Genomic DNA, 19,011 nt, shown 5'->3' with positions numbered 1-19,011 from the left:
TCCTTCCTTCCTTCCTTCCTTCCTTCCTTCCTTCCTTCCTTTCTTTCCTTTCTTTCTTTCTTTTTTTTTTGAGATAGAGTCTTACTCTGTAGCCCAGGCTGGAGTGCAGTGGCTGAATCTCAGCTCACTGCAACCTCTGCCTCCCTGGTTTTGGTTCAAGCAGTTTTCCTGCCTCAGCCTCCTGAGTAGCTCAGACTACAGGCATGCGCCACCATGCCCAGCTAATTTTTTTTTTTTTTTTTTTTTTTTTTTGAGACAGAGTCTCGCTCTGTCGCCAGGCTGGGGTGCAGTGGTGCAATTTCAGCTCACTGTAACCTCTACCTCCCGGGATTCAAGCAATTCTCCTGCCTCAGTCTCCTGAGTAGCTGGGATTACAGGCACACACCACCATGCCCAGCTCATTTTTGTATTTTTAGTAGAGACAGGGTTTCACCACGCTGGCCAGGATGGTCTTGAACTCCTGACCTCGTGATTTGCCCACCTCAGCCTCCCAAAGTGCTAGGATTACAGACATGAGCCATTGAACCTGGTTGTTTATATCTTTTTATACAATCATACAGTTTGATGCAGTCTTTATAGTTAGGTAGCCTAGTTTCTCCTGCTGTTGTAAAGAAAAATTTTCCATTGTATTTCCTGATGTATTCTTTTGTTTCATATATTTAGTTGTGATAAGTATATATAATATGAAACTTTGCCATTTTAGGCGGGCATGGTGGCTCACGCCTGTAATCCCAGCACTTTGAGAGGCTGAGGCAGGCGGATCACAAGGTCAAGAGTTCAAGACCAGTCTGGCCAATATGGTGAAACCCCATCTCTACTAAAAAAATACAAAAATTAGCCAAGCATTGTGGTGTGTGTCTGTAATCCCAGCTACTCAGGAGATTGAGGCAGAATTGCTTGAACCCAGGAGGTGGAGATTGCAGTGAGCCAAGATTGCACCACTGCACTCCAGCCTAGGTGATAGAGCAAGACTCCATCTCAAAAAAAAAAAAAAAAAAGCCGGGTGCGGTGGCTCAAGCCTGTAATCCCAGCACTTTGGGAGGCCGAGAGGGGTGGATCACGAGGTCAGGAGATCAAGACCATCCTGGCTAACATGGTGAAACCCTGTCTCTACTAAAAAATACAAAAAACTCGCCGGGCGAGGTGGCGGGCGCCTGTAGTCCCAGCTACTGAGGAGGCTGAGGCAGGAGAATGGCGTGAACCTGGGAGGCGGAGCTTGCAGTGAGCTGAGATCCAGCCACTGCACTCCAGCCTGGGCGACAGAGCCAGACTCCATCTCAAAAAAAAAAAAACTTTGCCACTTTTTAATACTTAAGTTGCTAAGTATTGTTAAAATGGCAAATTTTTTTTTTACATATATTTATCACAACTAAATATATAGGACAAAAGAATAAATTCACTATTTCCAATCCACTTAATATAACAATTCAGCATTAAGTACTGTGATTTCTCTGAAATGTATTATTTGGTCTTCATCTTGTTTCCTGACACACAACTGCTAAAATCCTTAGAATCTTCATTTAAAAAAACTATTTATTTATTTTAAAAAATAAAGACAGTGTCTCCCTATGTTGCCCAGGCTGGTCTCAAACTCCTGGGCTAAAGGGAAACTCCTGCCTTGGCCTCCCAAAGTGCTAAGATTACGGGTGTGACCCACCACACCTGGCCTCCTTAGAATCTTCAAAGTGATGTGTCTTTTTGTATGCTAATGAGTTGACTTAAGTTTGGCAGCCTCTAGGTAACTTCAGTGGGGTCTGGTTACCTGAAAAACGAAGGTCAGAATAAGAATTGGGACTTTAAGCCCCACCCCTCAACCTCCAGGGAGCAGAGAAAGGCTGAAGGTTAAGTTGATCACCAAATGCCAATGATTTACTCAATCATGCCTACGTACTGAAACTTACATAACGAGAGGACAGGGTTCTGCGAGCCTTGGAATAGCTGAACATGCAGAAGTTCCTGGAGTGTGGTGCACCTAGAGAGGGCAAGGAAGCTCTCCATCCCTTGCCCCATACCTCGCCCTATGCATTTCTTCATTGGTATCCTTTGTAATATCCTTTATAATAAATTGGTAAATATGTTTTCCTGAGTTCTGTGAGCTGCTTCAGCAAATTAATCCAACTCAAAGACGGGCAACATAGTGAGACTCCTGTCTCTACAAAACTTTTTGAAAAAATTAGCTGGGCATGGTTGTGCACAACTGCAGTCCCAGCTACTTTGGGAGGCTGAGATGGGAGGACTGACTGAGGCCAGGAGTTCAAGGCTGCAGTGAGCTTCAAGGCTGCAGTGAGCTGTGATCACACCACTGTACTCTAGCCTGGGCAACAGAGTAAGAATCTCTCTCTCTCTTTTTTTTTTTTTTTTTTTTGAGACGGAGTCTCGTTCTGTTGCCCAGGCTGTAGTGCAGTGGCACCAACTCAGCTCACTGCAAGCTCCACCTCCCAGGTTCATGCCATTCTCCTGCCTCAGCCTCCCAAGTAGCTGGGACTACAGGTGCCCACCACCACGCCAGGCTAATTTTTTTTACTTTTTTAGTAGAGATGGGGCTTCACTGTGTTAGCCAGGATGGTCTCGATGGGGTTGAACTAGGTGGCCTCTCAATATCTTTGCATCCCCAAACAGCAGCATTATACATTTAGCCCTTAACTAGAAGCACTCGAGGAAACCCAGACTCTGTGCCTCCTCTTTCATACCTGTCAGGCCACTGACTATGACTTTTCATTTCTAGGCTACTTGCCTTTTCCTTTTTTCTTCTTTTTGTCTTCTTTCCTCCCTTTTCTCCCTGTTTTCTTCCTTCTTCCCCTTTCTTTCATTATCATGAAAAAATTTATCTCATATAATGAGAAGTCTGGATGAAAACAGTGCTGCCTTTTAATAGGCTTGGTGCAAAAGTAACTGTGGGTTTTGACATTACTAGTAATGACAATGGCCGGGTGCGGTGGCTCACGCCTATAATCCCAGCACTTTGGGAAGCCAAGGTGGGTAGATCACCTGAGGTCAAGAGTTTGAGACCAGCCTGGCCAACATGGCAAAACCCTGTCTCTACTAAAAAATACAAAAATTAGCCAGGCGTGGTGGTGGGCACCTGTAATCCCAGCTACTCAGGAGGCTGATGCAGGAGAATCATTTGAACCCAGAAGGCAGAGGTTGCAGTGAGCGGAGATTGTGCTGTTGCACTCAGGCTGGGCATCAAGAGTGAAACTCTGGCTCAAAAAAAAAAAAAAAAAAAAAATTAATGGCAATAACTTAATATGAAATGTATACTTTTTTTTGAAAATCTTTTGGGGAAAGGAAAACACATTGTGATTTTGATTACCTTGAGGATGTGCTAGGTATGGCTTGGGGATTTATGTACCTTTAGGGACTACCCTAGAGTAAGCATGTTAATTATAGTGGCTTTTGTCCACTAACTTCAGAAGTAGCCATTAAATAGCTGCAACCTAAGTCCTCAGTTTCCTAATCCTCCCTAGGGATTTATTAAGTTTACTTGTTATGGGATGTTTTTATATGACCAATCTTTATATTTCAACCATCTTGCCTCAGTTACCTCTTCTTGAGTCTTTTCCCACATCCAACTTGTCCTTGGTTTACATCAACCCTTCCAAACTCATACCCTACTAGCTGATCTATTTTTTTTCCCAGTCTTACTTATTACCATTCCAATTCAGGCCTTACACTGCAGCCTCACATACTTCATATACACCATAATATATTATGCTGTAGGCAGTAAAAATTATTTAAACCCTGGCTTCATAGAGTTTGGAATCTTTGGGGAAGCAAGATACATAGACATAAAACTATTATGAATCAATATAGTCTATGGTTGCTTTGAAAATAAGAGTGATATAGAGTGTAAAGTCCCTCATCATATGCCATGAATAATGAAAGATTTTAAACAAAAAAATAGAAAGTATAAAGATGGTGCCTGGGAGTAGTGCCTCACGCCTGTAATCCCAGCACTTTGGGAGGCCAAGGTAGGTGGATCACTTGAAGTCAGGAGTTTGAGACTAGCCTGACCAACATGGAGAAACTCTGTCTCTACTAAAAATACAAAAAATTAGCCAGGCATAGTGGTGTATGCCTGTAATCCCAGCTACTTGGGAGGCTAAGGTAGGGGAATCGCTTGAACCCAGGAGGTGGAGGTTGTGGTGAGCCAAGATGGCGCTATTGCACTCCAGCCTGGGCAACAAGAGTGAAACTCCAACTCAAAAAAAAGAACATGGTAAGGAGATTTGACAAACTATAGATTTTTACATTTAAAGAATCCTCAAATTAAAAGGTAAATAGAGAACAAAAATTTAAACAATATGACAAACAGTTAATAACTTTAAGTTAGAGAGCTGAATATTAAAAAGTCTTTATGTTCTTAGGAAAAGTTCTACAGCAGTGGTAACAAGTAAGTAGCAGAACTGGCTTCACTCGCTGAAATCAATGGCAGCTTGCTTTGGTGAAAATGTCTTCAAAAACCATCCAATCAGAGACAGCTGAATGTCTGAAAGGCAGCTAGTCAGCAATAGTCTTGCCAGGAGAAGCTACTCTCGTCTCTGTAACTAACACAAGCCATAGTTCTAAGACCCACTATTGCCTCTACAATCAATACAACTGTAAGGGTTTAAGGAAGAAGAAAGAAACACAAAAAGTGGCTCAACAGTCACAGACAAGTTTATTTTGGAGAATAAACCTGAGAGGGGATTCTGGATGGTTTAGGTCAGGAGCCTTCTCTCTTATAGACTAAGGATATTTAAGGGTTTAGGAAGAGAAAGTTTATAGCAGGTTTGGAGTGTTTCTGGGTGGAGGAGAATTTTATTGTGAGGTTGGGATGTTTCTGGTCAGAGTGGGGATTATCTCAGGGTTGGCATGTTGCTAGTTGGAGGTGAGTTTATCTTGGGGTTGGAATGTTTCTGGTTGGAGGTGCCATTTGTGGTTTATGGTCATGCTGACATTAGCCATTAGGGTGATGTTTTTGGGGCTGGATTTGGGTGTTTTTCAATCAAGGGGAACTTAAAATGGTGGTGTTTGTCCAAGATGGTGATGCTCTCGCTCTGTCAATCTAGATCCTATAGTTATAAAAGGACAAGGGGCAGTGTGTTCTTTCTGCCTACGTCTTGCTAAGGGGAGGAGTGCAGAAAGTTCTTTCATCTCAGATTGACTGTAGGAATAATGCCATCTGTAGATGTTTTAGGGTAGTTGTCTGTGAAATGGCCATGATCATGTCAGTTAAAAATCTCTGAAAAAGGTTAATTAGGCAGGGTAAAAACATTAGTCCTAGGCACATCATTAGGAGAGGGTCCAGAAATGGGATGACTCATGTTGTGATTTTGTTCCCAAACCAACAATCTATTTGGCTATTTTGGTATTCCCTTAGTCTTTTAGCCCTTCCTGTAAGTTTTTCATTAGCATCTCTTACTAGGCCTGATTGGTTGAGGTAGAAGCAACATTCCTCACCCAAATGGCAGAGGCCATTTAAGATCTCCTTTTTCAGCCATAAGATCTAGTTCCCATCTATTTTGGAGGATTACTCCAGCCAAGCAGTCTAGTTGGTCTTGCACTCTTATAAAGCTTCGGACTATATCTTCTAAAGAACCCTGTAGTTCTGTTGAAAGAGCTTTAAAGTGTGTTAAGGAGGTCGCCAATCTGCCTGCTCCCAATCTAAGTCTGGAGGTTATACCCAAGGTGGCTATCAAGGGAATTACATGGATTGCCCTCCTCCTCCTAACATATTGGGCAGATGGAATGGGCAAAGGTTGACTAGGAGGAACTAGTACAATGAAGGGAGAAAGATAAACTAGAGTACACGTTCCGGTACATTTGGTGGGGAGACCAAGATATGTATTGGTTCCATATAAGAATAATAAGCCTTGGCTGGGTGTGGTGGCTCACATCTGTAATCCCAGAACTTTGGGAGGCTGAGGCAGGCAGATCACAAGGTCAAGAGATCAAGACCATCCTGGCCAACATGGTGGAGCCCTGTCTCTACCAAAAATACAAAAAAAAAAAAAAAAAAGGCTGGGTGTGGTGGCACACACCTATAGTCCCAGCTATTTGGGAGGCTGAGGAAGGAGAATCGCTTGAACCCAGGAGGTGGAGGTTGCAGTGAGCCAAGGTCATGCCACTGCACTCCAGCCTGGGCAACAGAGTGAGACTGCATCTCAAAATAATAATAATAATAATAATAATAATAATAATAATAATAATAATAAGCCTTTGTTGTAAATATAGGCAGAGATACGGAAAGAAAACAAGTGAATTAAAGATGAAGTGTTTTTTCTTTCTTGTGGTTCATTATTCCAGGTGGACAAAGAGGAGGCCAGAGAGACATCCACTATAGTAGAGACATAGGATGAGTTATTCTTTATACATTTAATATAATCAGATGTTGCACCATTGATATTGAGCCTTGGATAAAGGTGGGCACTAGGGACAGCATAAATTAGGCCAGAGGCATTGGTTGAGGGAGAGGCTGTAAAATGAGCCAGTTGTGGAAATGCTCCATTTGCATCAGGTGATATGTGATAGTCAACTTGGTTAGTGTGATGGTCAGAGGGGTGTTTAACAATGATAGTGCATTGGTTAGGTGTTAAGGACCCTACAGGGAAATTTCCTTCAGAGGCTGAAAAGCAAAGTGAGGCTTGTTGTAAAAGGGCAGTTTGTGTTTAGTTATGGGCCCTTCAATGGGAGGGCCTTGGGGCTTGAGGCATTGTAGGGAATTGTAATAGGTTTGAAATGATTTGTTGGCTTGATTGGCCCTGGAAGTGGGATAATCACCTACCAGGGTGTCAGCTCTTTCAAAAAAGGAAGCTCCTTTTTGGAGTTTGTAGATTACGGTTATGTTTTCTGTTAAAAGGTCATGAAAGGGTGTAGGAAGGGCTGTATAGGCTGAGGAAGACAGTGATAAGCACATCCAGGATTCTGGAGCAAAGGAAGAGTTAGCTTGCTGCAAGAAGGATTATGTAAGGTTTATAGAGCGTTCCAGTTTGACAGCAGTGAGGAGTGGTTGTATTGGTGAGGTTGATGTGATTAAAGAATTTATATTGAAAGAAGCAAGCAAAAGGAGAAAAAAGTTATTTGAGTAGGAGTAAAGTCCTGGAAAGTTCCTTGAAGCCATAAGTCCCATAGAATAGTAAGGAGATGATCAGGATGGATAATGGGAGTTTTGTAGTGGTACCAGTAAAGGCCTGTAACAAGGTTGGTTGGGAAGTGATGAAAGTTTGAGAGAGAGAAAGAGACATAGCAGCTTATTTAAATTTCTCTTCCATTTCCTCCAGGATTTGGTGAGGCAAAGGGAAGTGGGTTCTGTGGAGACACAAGAGAAGGCTGAAGGGGTTTTAGATTTGGTTGTTTTGGTATGTAGTGAAGAGAAGTCTGTTTTCTTGAGAGAGGTATAATGAAACCAGCTGAGGAGTCCCTGGAGTTTTGCTCCTGTGGTGTTGCAGGGATCAAGGGACAAGAGAGACCAATGGGTGGGACAGGAGGATTTATTAGGTGTATACCAGCCCAGAGGATTAATATGTAAAGGCTGAGCCCTGAACAAAGACAGGGCTTGACTTTTATACATGTATCTGAAAGGGAGTTGGCTATACATGCATCCAAAAAGGGGTTGGCCAGTTTGATGGCGCAAAACCTGTAGGGCGGGCAAGCAGGTTTACGGAAGCAGAACAAAGGCAGTTTGTGAAACAGTGACAAGTTGTGCAACCTAAACATATCTTGCGACCTTGCACAGAAGGAAAAACAGGAACTTACAAAACTTTGCAAAATAATTATGAGAATGGCAAGGGGGGAAGGGGAAGCTGAAAGAGGAGAAAAACTTATTTTTCTCACCCATGCTCCAAGATGGGAGGGAGAGGCTCTGGGGCCCATCCCTTGAGGGCCCTGGCTCTGCAGACAGTGGTGTCAAAGCCCTGCCAGAGCCCTGCCTATTGCAGGGCCTCAGAGTGAGTTAGGCTATTACAGGAAACTTGTTTTTTTTTTTCTTCCCCTGCTTCAGTGGGTGTAGTAAAGATGATCTGGTAAGGCTGGGTGTGGTGGCTCACTTCTGTAATCCCAGCACTTTGGGAGGCTGAGGCAGGGGGATCATGAGGTCAGGAGATTGAGACCATCCTGGCTAACACGGTGAAACCCTATCTCTACTAAAAATACAAAAAATTAGCTGGGCCTGGTGGCAGGTGCCTGTGGTCCCAGCTACCTGGGAGGCTGAGGCAGGAGAAGGGTGAACCCGGGAGGTGGAGCTTGCAGTGAGCAGAGATCACACCACGGCACTTCAGCCTGGGGGACAGAGTGAGACTCCGTCTCAAACAAAACAAAAAAAAAAAAAAAAAAAGATGATCTGGTAAGACCCATTCCATTTAAGTGTGAAGGAAGGATTGAGGGTAGGACTGGGATCTTTTACCAGAACCTAGTCTCCTGGCTGTAGGAAGCAATTAGAGGAGTCGGCAATGGGTTGTGGCAGGTATTCATCAGCATATTCCCAAATGAAATGGCAGATAGTATGCAGAAGAAGGCAAACAAGGCCAGGTGTGTGGCTCACACCTGTATTCCCAGCACTTTGGGAGGCCAAGGCAGGTGGATCACAAGGTCAGGAGATTGAGATCATCCTGGCTAACACGGTGAAACCCTGTCTCTACTAAAAATACAAAAAAATTAGCCGGGCGTGGTGGCGGGCGCCTGTAGTCCCCGCTACTCAGGAGACTGATGCAGGAGAATGGTGTGAACCCAGGAAATGGAGCTTGCAGTGAGCCGAGATCATGCCACTGCACTCCAGACTGGGCGACAGAGCAAGACTGGGTCTCAAAGAAAGAAAAAAAAAGAGAAGAGGGGAAATGAGAGGGGTTGGTAGAGGTAGGGCTTGACCCTGAGGTGGAGCAAAAGGGTCGAGTGGTCTCCCATACATGAGTTCAAAGGAGCTGGGCATTAAAGGTTTATGTGGGAGCACCAAATTTTAGAAGGGCCAAAGGTAAAAGAGTAACCCAGTCTTTATGTGTCTGGAGTGAGTACCTGGTGAGGGTGTTTTTTAGAATGCCATTCATTTTTTCACCCTTTCCCTAAGATTGAGGTCAATAGGGGATGCATAGCTTCCAGGTGATTTGCAGGACTTGTGCAAGTGTTTGAGTAATTTCAGAAGTGAATTCAGGACCATTATCAGATTGAAGAGAAAGAGGCACCCTGAACCTGGGGATGATTTCTGTTATTAATTTGGAGGTGACAGAGAAGCTCTTTCAACCCATCCTGAAAAGGTATCAACTGGAACCAAAAGAAATCAAACTTTTTTACTGGGGGCAAATGGGTGAAATCAATTTGCCAGTCCTGTCTTGGAAGGTGTCCCCTCGCTTGATGGGTTGGGAAAGAAGGGGGTCTAGTGTTAGAGTTGGGTGAAGCTTTCTGGCAAATAGAGCATTAATGGGAAATGGCTTTCAACTGTTCCTTTATATCTGGGGTTTTATGTATGTAGAAACTTAAGAAATGTTGTAGAGGGGAATGGCTAGTGTAGAAGAGGTTGTGGGTGTCCTGTAAAATACTTGTTTTTTCACAGTCAGGTAGGACTAATTTGTTTTGTATGAACCAGTATGGGGGTTTGAATTGTGCCCCCGCCACGACTGGTTGTTGTATTTGGTGTTCTGGATAAAAGGAGGGGAAATGTTGTGTGAGGGGAAATAGGTATTGAGAAATTGGATGATTGGTTGAGGTGTGCCCAATAGTCAGCCTCACAGTTCCCTAAAGAAATATGGCTTTTATCTGACTGATGTCCTTTGCCATGGATAACTACATCCTTTTTTGGAAGTAGAGCTGCCTTTAGTAGATGATGGATTCGTTTTCCATTAATGATAGGAGTTCTCTTAGCCATGAGATAGCCCAGCTTGCTCCAAATTTGGGCATTGGAATGGATGATTTTATAGGCATATTTAGAGTCGGTGTATATATTAACTTGTTTTTTTTTTTTTTTTTTTTTTTTTGCTAGGATTATGCTCTTATTAGGGCAACTAATTCTGTTTGTTGGGAGGATGTGCCCAAAAGCAAAGGGGGCAACCTCTACAACTCTTCTTGGTGGGAGAGAGTGGATATCATCATGATAAATGGTAAAATTTGCTATCCATAATTGGAAATATCCCCCAATGATGGCATATCCTGTTTGGAGGGGAGGATTTTTTGATGCACTGCCATCAATCTGGGGCTCCCTTTGTGTTAGTGGAAGTAAGGTGAGAGAACATGGTGAAAGAAGCATGAGTGTTGGTCGGGGTCCAAAATTGGTGTTGAAGGTAAAAGAGTAGCAGAATTAGTGGGGGAGCATCTATGAAGAGAAATAGAGGGTTGAAAGAGGGTTGAATGTAGGGCTTGCATGTGAGAGGATGAGATGGAAGTGAGCATCTTATGACTGAGCATACCTTATAGACTGTGAGAAGAAAATACCTAGAGGGGTTCATAGAATGTGAGTTTTTGTGCCTCAGGGATAATTAAAGAGGCTGTGGCCAAAGTTTTTAAGCAACGAGGCCAGCTTTTTAAAATGGGATCTAGTTATTTTGAAAAATATGCCACTAGTTGGAGGGAATCTCCCATGGGTTGGTCCAAGGGCCTGATTATGAGAACTGTGTAAATATAGGTGAAAAGGTCTGAGGGGGTTTGGAAGTCCTAAAGCAGGGGCCTGTAATAAAGCACGTTTTAGGTGAGACTAAACATGATAAAGGTCTGGGTTGGGAGTGAGTGGTTGATCAAGATTTTGTAGGGCTGGGCACAGTGGTTTATGCCAGTAATCCCAGCACTTGGGGAGGCTAAAGCGGGTGGATCACGAGGTCAGGAGATTGAGACCATCCTGGCTAACATGGTGAAGCCCCGTCTCTACTAAAAATACACACAAAAAAATTAGCCTGGCATGGTGGCAGGCGCCTGTAGTCCCAACTACTCAGGAGGCAGGAGAATGGCGTGAACCCAGGAAGCAGAGCTTGCAGTGAGCCGAGATTGCACCACTGCACTCCATCCTGGGTGACAGAGCGAGACTACATCCAAAAATAAAAAATAAAAAAATTTCTTTTTGTGTGTTCATAAAGAGATTTAGAGATAATGGCAAAATTTGCTGCCCTTAATCAGAAATATCCCACTAATCTGAGGAAAGAAATAAGTCCCTTTTTGTTTTAGGAAATGGAATTTGTTGAATGGCTTGCTTTCATGTCAGCAGAATTTCTTGGGTGTTTGTATTTATGATTAATCCTAGATATAAAACTTTTGGAGAAGTTAATTGTACCCACATTCAGCCAAAAAATTTAAAAACCTGGTGGCGTTTTGAATACAATGTTCTAGAGACAGGCTGCAAATAAGTAAATAGTCAACATATTAAAACAAAATGCTAGGTTGCAGAGGTAGTTGGGAGAGGTCCAACTGAAGTACCTGACCAAAATAGTGAGGGCTGCCCCTAAACCCCTGGAGGAGGACAGTCCAGGTGAGTTGTTGGGAGTAGCCTGTGTCAGGGTGAGTCCAAGTGAAACCAAAAAGGTTTTGAGAAGAGGGATGTAGAGGGATAGTATAAAAGGCATCTTTGAGGTCTAATACAGAGAAATGGCTAGTGCTGGGAGGAATTCGTGACACTAGGGTGTAGGGCTTTGGGACAACAGGACAAACAAGAACAATAGTAGAGTTGATTTGTCACAAATCCTGAACCAGTCTATAGGAGCCATCCAGTTTTTTAAGCGAGAATAGGAGTATTGTGGAGAGAATGGGTGGGAATTAAAATACTGGCAGCCAAAACTCGGGAGATAATGGGCTTGAGTCCCCATAATCCATTAGGGTTGAGGGGATATTGTGGGACCACTATTTAGTGCTTAAGATCCTTCAGTGAAATGGATTGCAGAGTGGTGGGTAGCTGCAATGGGGGAGTTGGTGTTCCATACTATGGGATTTACATGGCTGAGGAATCTGGGATTTAAGTCTGTTTGATGTGGAGTGTGTGAGAAGGGGTTCTGTTCTTGCTATAATAATAAATAAGGGTGGCTTTGGTGTAGGTTGATAAATGAATGATTCCTCCTGGTTTGTGTAGGATGTCCCTTCCTAGTAAAGGAGTGGGACAATGAGGAATGACCAAGAAAGAGTGAGTGAGGGTGACTCCCTTAAATGAATAGTAGAGAGGCAGTGTGTTTTATGGGGTTTCTTGTATACCCTTCCTGTCAACAACAGAAATGGATGAATATCCTAATGGGTCTTGATATTCAGTTAATACAGATAGACTTGTCCCAGTATCGAAAAGAGAGGCAATAATCTTCCTGGATACTGCCCCAATTACCTTGGGTTCCGTAGACTCACTAGATATAAGGGTGAAGGATCCCAGGGATCCTCAGTCATCAGTTGTCAGCACCAACAGTGAAGACATCCTGTGATGATTGGCGAACTTTATTATGAGCCACACCTGAATAGGGAAGGTGTCCCCATTGGGGGCAGTCCATCTTCCTGTGTCCCCAAAGACCACAAGTTGGGCAAGGCTTGGTGGGAGACAAGGGGTTAGGACAAGTCTTTGCCCAGTGTCCAGGGTTGCCACATTGGAAACTGACTCCCCAAGAGGTGAGGGAGTTTCCTTTTGGGTTATTAGGAGGCTTTGCGTAACATGACTTTTGGACAACAGAGGCTAGCATCTGGTATTTTAAATGGAGATGTTTCTTTTTAAATTTGTGTTCCTCATCTTTGTTGTTAAAGATACAGAGGGCCACATTTAGGAGGTCCTGCTGGGGTGTCTGGGGACCCTCCTCTAATTTTTGGAATTTTTTCTGGCTATCTGGGGCAGATTGGGAAACAAATTGGAGGTGGAGAAAAGTTTGACCTTCTTTAGATTCTGGGTCCAAATTGGTATATTTTAGCATAGCTTCAGTGAGGCATGATAAGAAAAGGGCAGGATTTTCCTGGAGCTCTTGTGTAATTTCTGAGTTTTTCATCACTAACTGCCTTATGAGCATTTTTGTCCAGGCCTACGAGAAGACAGGTAATCATGCGGTCTCTTCACCTGATGCCATTGTCTCCCTGTTGGTAAGTCCAATCTGGGTCTCTATGGGGGACTGCATCATTGGCCACTGGATTTTGTATAGGGGCTTGATTATGGAGTTCATCTGCGTGTGTTTCAGCTGAAGGCCGGATGTGCTATTTTTTGTCAGGAATGAGGGTGGAGGTTAGAATGATATAAATGTCATGCCAAGTTAAATTAAAGGATTGGATTATGTTCATGAATTCCTTGCAATAATGAGATGAATTTTCAGAGAAAGATCCAGGTGCTGTTCGATCTGTGACAAGTCAGACACGGAGAAACGGACATGAACATGAGCAATGCCTTCAGCCCCAGCCACTTACTGGAGAGGGAGAATGGCAGATGTCGTTTGACTGGTTGGAGTAGTTTTTGAATGGGTAATGGATGGAGAAGGAGGAGGGGCGGGGTTTGGGGCTAAAGGCTTGGGGCAGGAGGGGCCAAAGGGGTGGACAGGCAAGGAACAGATGCAGGGGGCTGAGAGTACAGAGGGGGTTCATCTGCAGGATCAAAAGGGGTTTTGGAGGAAGGGGTTTCGGAGAAAGGAGAGAGCTGGGGAGGGTTTTCATTAAGAAGAAGGATTTCGTGAGGGTTGCAAGCTTGATGTGGGGAGGGTTGGGATTTAAGGTAGAAGAAAGCCTGAGTATAGGGAACCTCTTGCCATTTGCCATTCCCGGTGATAAAGGTGTCAAGGTCCCTGAGAATTTGAAAGTCAAAAGTGCTGTTTTGGGGCCATCGCCTGTCATTATCTAATTTGTACTGGGGTCAGGCTGTGTTGCAATAAAAAACTAAACGTTTTGGCTTTAGGTCTCCCTGTAAGCTAAGTTTGGCAAGGTTGTGAAGGAGACACCCCAGTGGGGAGGACGTAGGAATGTGAGATTGTTTGGCACCATGTAGACTGGTAAGAGGAAGCCAAGGGTGCCTGTTTTTGTTCTAGGCCTCCCCAGACAAAAGACAGAGACCCAGAACCCTCTTTACAAAGAGAAGGGTAAAGCTGAGGAGACTGGGGGTCCCCAAGATTTCTTCCAACTTAGTCCCACTGGGCCTCTGAGCACTGGAATGGCAGACCTGATTTTCCCAGGTACTGCAAGAAAGTCAGGGAAGGCAAATCTTATCAGTTGGCTGGATTAGTGTCTGATGTTGGGTGTTCTGGTTAGAATTGGCAGAGGGTCACCCAGACTGGAGCCATGTGAGGGAGAGAGAGAGACAAGAGGGAGGAACTGGGGACAAGTGCTAGAGAGCGAAGTACCTGTTGCGGGTGGTTAGAGGTGGATTCCTGAGACCTGAGGGTTTTGAGAACGAACCCACCAGAGAGTAGCCCCAGCCCAAGCCTCACAGTCCCCTTCAGATTAGTTGTCCTCCTCATGCAAATTGCTTGAAAAGTGAAGAGAGAGAAAAGACAAGGCAGGTGGCCAGAGACCTTCAGGATCCAGGAGTTATCCTGGGACGAGCTGCCATTGCCCAGTGCTTCCTAGGTTGCAAGAGAGCCTCTGCCCCCAACACCCATTCCAGGTTTTGACACCAAATGTAAGGATTGAAAAAAGAAGACAGAAACATGAAAAGCAGCTCAACAGTCAAAGACAGGTTTATTTTGGAGAATAAACCTGAGAGGGGATTCTGGCTGGTTTAGATCAAGAGCCTTCTCTCTTATAGACTAAGAGTATTTAAAGGTTTAGGAAGGGAGAGCTTATCACAGGTTTGGAATGTTTCTGGGTGGAGGAGAGTTTTATTGTGGGGTTGGGATGTTTCTGGTCAGAGGGGGGTTTATCTCAGGGCTGGCATGTTGCTGGTCAGAGAGGGGTTTATCTCGGGGTTGAAATGTTTCTGGTTGGAGATGTCATTTGTGGTTTATGGTCATGCTGACATTAGCTATTAGGCTGATGTTTTGGGGGCTGGATTTAGGTGGTTTTTAATCAAGGGGAACTTAAAATGGCAGTGTTTGTCCAAGATGGTGATGCTCCTGCTCTGTCAACAACCACTAGACAAATGCTTCCCACAAACCTCGTAAGATCAGGAGTTTGTTTTCCTTAAGGATATTATGCCTGATGAATATAGATTTCCTTTAATAAGTAAGTCATAGATATTTATCCTTTTAATTTCAGATATTGAGAGGTAGACGTCTCCTCTTACAGAGGCAGATAAAAATAAGCAAAGATGTCATTAGATACATGTGCAAAGGGCATGAGACAACAGTCCACAAAGGAGGAAATGCAAATGTCTTGAAAAATGAGAAACTGTTCAATCTTTCAAGTAATCATAGAAATGCAGATTGAAATATTGAGATACATTTTTCTTTTTTAAAAAAGATTAATGCTGGTAAGGGTTTACTGAAATAAATGATACCAACTTAAAGTCTTGAAAAAATATTTTATCTCAGTAGTTTTATTTTTATCCCTTCGCTCGTGAGAGAGAGAAAAATAAATAAATAAGGAGAAAGAGAGAGAGAAGAGGAGTGAGAGGGGAAGAGGAAGGCAGAGACGGGACAAAAGAAAAAAAAAGAAGGAAAAAGCCATTTGAACAAAATTTGGCTACGTCAAAAATAAAGTCAGATCAGGTATAGAACAAGATCCTGGAGATGTCAAACCAAGTGGTAAGAAGTCCATTTTACAGGAGTTACAGCAGTTTATAGAGCATAAAGGAGGAATATTTTGACCTGTGTCAGGATTGGCTGTTATACATTAATATTTCTGTGAGTTCAAGCTGATTTGTCTAGAGCTGATTGATTTAATTTTACTGATTCATGCTGATAAGAATGTAAAGCTTATGTTTTATGTTTTATGATTAGAGCTAGCCTTTGGGGGAAATAGGGATGACTTAAAGTTTGGTTACTTGGTTATGGGTGATTGGCCTTGGGGTGTATCTTATCAATGGCCTCCATTCTTATTTTTCTTTGACAATCATGCTAATGAGAGATAATAAAAAAATGAAAGAGCCCTTTTGGCTGTCTGAGTAGCACCATAGTGGCTGGCGAGAACAAGCACCAAAGGTGGCAGAAAGGGAGCCAAGAAGAAAGTGGTTGATCCATTTCCTAAGGAAGATTAGTGTGATGTAAAAGCACCTGCTATATTCAATATAAGAAATATTGGGGGCTGGTGATGGTGGCTCACACCTGCAATCCCAGCACTTTGGGAGGCCAAGGCGGGCGGATCACAAGGTCAGGAGTTTGAGACAAGCCTGACCAACGTGGTGAAACCCCGTCTCTACTGAAAATACAAAAATTAGTCGAGCGTGGTGGCATACGCCTGCAATCCCAGCTACTCAAGAGGCTGAGGCAGGATAATCACTTGAACCCAGGAGGCAGAGGTTGCAGTGAGCCAAGATCGCACCATTGCACTCCAGCCTGGGCAACAGGTGAGACTCTGTCTCAAAAAAAAACAAAAACAACAAAAAAAAACTAGCTGGGTGTGGTGGTGGGCGCCTGTAGTCCCAGCTACTCGGGAGGTTAGGGCAGAAGAATAGCTTGAATCCAGGAGGTGGAGGCTGCAGTGAGCCAAGATCATGCCACTGCACTCCAGCCTGGGTGACAGAGTGAGACTCCATCTCAAAAAAAAGAAATATTGGAAAGATGCTAGTCACCAGGACCCAAGGAACCAAAATTGCATCAGATGGTCTCAAGGGTTGTGTGTTTGAAGTGAGTCTTGCTGATTTGCCAAATGATGAAGTTAACATTTAGAAAATTCAAGCTGATTACTGAAGATTTTTAGGGCAAAAACTGCTGAACTAACTTTCATGGCATGAATCTTAACCATGACAAAATGTATTCCATGGTGAAAAAATGGCAGACCATGATTGAAGCTCATGTTGATGTCAAGACTTCCAGTGGTTACTTGCTTCGTCTGTTCTGTGTTTGTTTTACTAAAAAATGCAACATTCAGATGTGGAAGACCTCTTATGCTCAGCACCAACAGGTCCACCAGATCTGGAAGAAAATGATGGAAATCATAACCTGAGAGGTGCAGACAAAATGACTTGAAAGAAGTGGTCAATAAAGTGATTCCAAACAGCACTGGAAAAGTCATAGAAAAGGCTTGCCAATCTATTTATGCTCTTCATGATGTCTTCATTAGAAAAGTCAAAATGCAGAAGCAGCCCAAGTTTAAATTAGGAAAACTCACGGAACTTCAAGGTGAAGTTAGTTCTGGAAAAGCCCCTGGGAACAAAACAGGTGGTAAAGTTGAACGAGCTGATGGCTATGAGTTGTCAGTCCAAGAATCTATTTAAAGTTTAGACTTTTAATAGTGACAAAGAAAAAGTCCTATTTGTGGGGGTTGGGGGGTGGGTGGGGAAAGAATAAAAGAGACAATTCAGGTAAGAAACTGAAGAAGTCTAATAAACATTAAAAAGAAAACGCACCTCAACATTAAAAAAAAACAATGCGATTTGTCTTGAACTATATTGTTTTCTGATTTTAATATAGCTATGCTGGCTTTTTTTTTTCTTTGGTTTGGCATGTCTTTTCCATCTACTTACTTCTTTTTTTGTTTGTTTTTCTTTCAGACAGCTTCTCCCACTGTCCCCCCGGGCTCTTGGGTTCACGAGATTCTCCTGCCTCAGCCTCCTGAGTAGCTTTTTACAGGCACACACCACTACACCTTGCTAATTTTTTGTATTTTTAGTAGAGATGGGATTTCATTATGTTGGCCAGATTTGTCTTGAACTCCTGACCTTGTGATCCGCCCACCTTGGCCTCCCAAAGTGCTAGGATTGCAGGGGTGAGCCACCGCGCCCAGCCTGCTTACTTTCTATTCTATTTTTTTGTTTTTCCCTGAGACGGAGTCTTGCTCTGTCACCCAGGCTGGAGTGCAGTGGCACGATCTTGGCTCACTACAACTTCTTCCTCCTGGGTTCAAGTGATTCTCCTGCCTCAGCCTCCCGTGTAGCTGGGATTAAAGGAGCCTGCCACCATAACTGGCTAATTTTTTGTATTTCTGGTAGAGATGGGGATTCACCATGTTGGCCAGGCTGGTCTCAAACTCCTGACCTCAGGTGATCTGCCTGCCTCACCCTCCCAAAGTGCTGGGATTACAGGTGTGAGCCACTGCGCCCGGCCCTATTCTATTCTTTTTTGCCTATTATTTATTTTCAACCTTCCTAAGGTTGAAAGACTAAGACAACTAATACTTAAGTGGAGGTCTGAGACTGCTGAAGTCTTTCAAGTAGCCTGTAAAATGCATTTAAAATGTTCAATCTATCTTTGTTTTTACTGCTGTAAACTGATCCTTTGTGTCCCCTGCCAAGTTCATAGATTGAAATCTTAAACCCCAAGGTGGTGGTATTATGAGATAATTCGGTCATGGGGGTGAAGCCCTCATGATGGGATTAAAGGCCTTGTAAGAAGAGACACAGCGACTTTCTCTTCAGCCCTCCTCCCTCCATCATGTGAGGACACAGCAAGAGGATGGCCACCCACAAAGCTAGGAAGAAGGCCCTAACCAAGCAGGCAATCATGCTGATACCCTGATCTCGAACACCTACACTCAGTTAGGTGTAGTGACTCATGCCTGAAATACCAGCACTTTAGGAGGCCAAGGCAAGAGAATCACTTGAGGCTAAGAGTTTGAGGCCAGCCTGGGCTATAGTAAAACCCCGTCTCTACAAAAAAAGTTTTAAGACTCGGTGCGGTAGCTCACACCTGTAATCCCAGCACTTTGGGAGGCTGAGGTGGGCGGATCATGAGGTCAGGAATTAGAGACCAGCCTGGTCAATATGGTGAAACCCTGTCTCTACTAAAAATACAAAAATTAGCATGGAGTGATGGCATGCACCTGTAGTCCCATCTACTTGAGAGGCTGAGGCAGGAGAATCGCTTGAACCCGGGAGGTGGAGGTCTCAGTGAGCCAAGATCTTGCAGCTGCACTCCAGCCTGGGTGACAGAGCAAGACTCTGTCTCAAAAAAAAAAAAAAAAAAAAAAAAAAAAGGTTTCAAAATTAGCTGGTTGCAGTGGTGTGTGCCTGTAGTCCCAGCTACTAGGAGGCTGAGGTGGGAGGATCACTTGAGCCCGGAAGTTCAAGGCTGGCGTGAGCTA

General features: G+C 43.7%; 1 pseudogene; it reads left to right on the top strand.

Moving 5' to 3' along the window:
• Window positions 1-10,211: 10,211 nt before the first annotated feature.
• On the top strand, window positions 10,212-17,206 carry LOC111540555 (annotated as a pseudogene).
• Window positions 17,207-19,011: the final 1,805 nt, after the last annotated feature.

Source organism: Piliocolobus tephrosceles, chromosome 10 (assembly GCF_002776525.5).
Source record: "Piliocolobus tephrosceles isolate RC106 chromosome 10, ASM277652v3, whole genome shotgun sequence".
NCBI classification, from domain to species: Eukaryota; Metazoa; Chordata; class Mammalia; order Primates; family Cercopithecidae; genus Piliocolobus; species Piliocolobus tephrosceles.
This window is presented reverse-complemented; position numbering and strand designations above follow the sequence as displayed.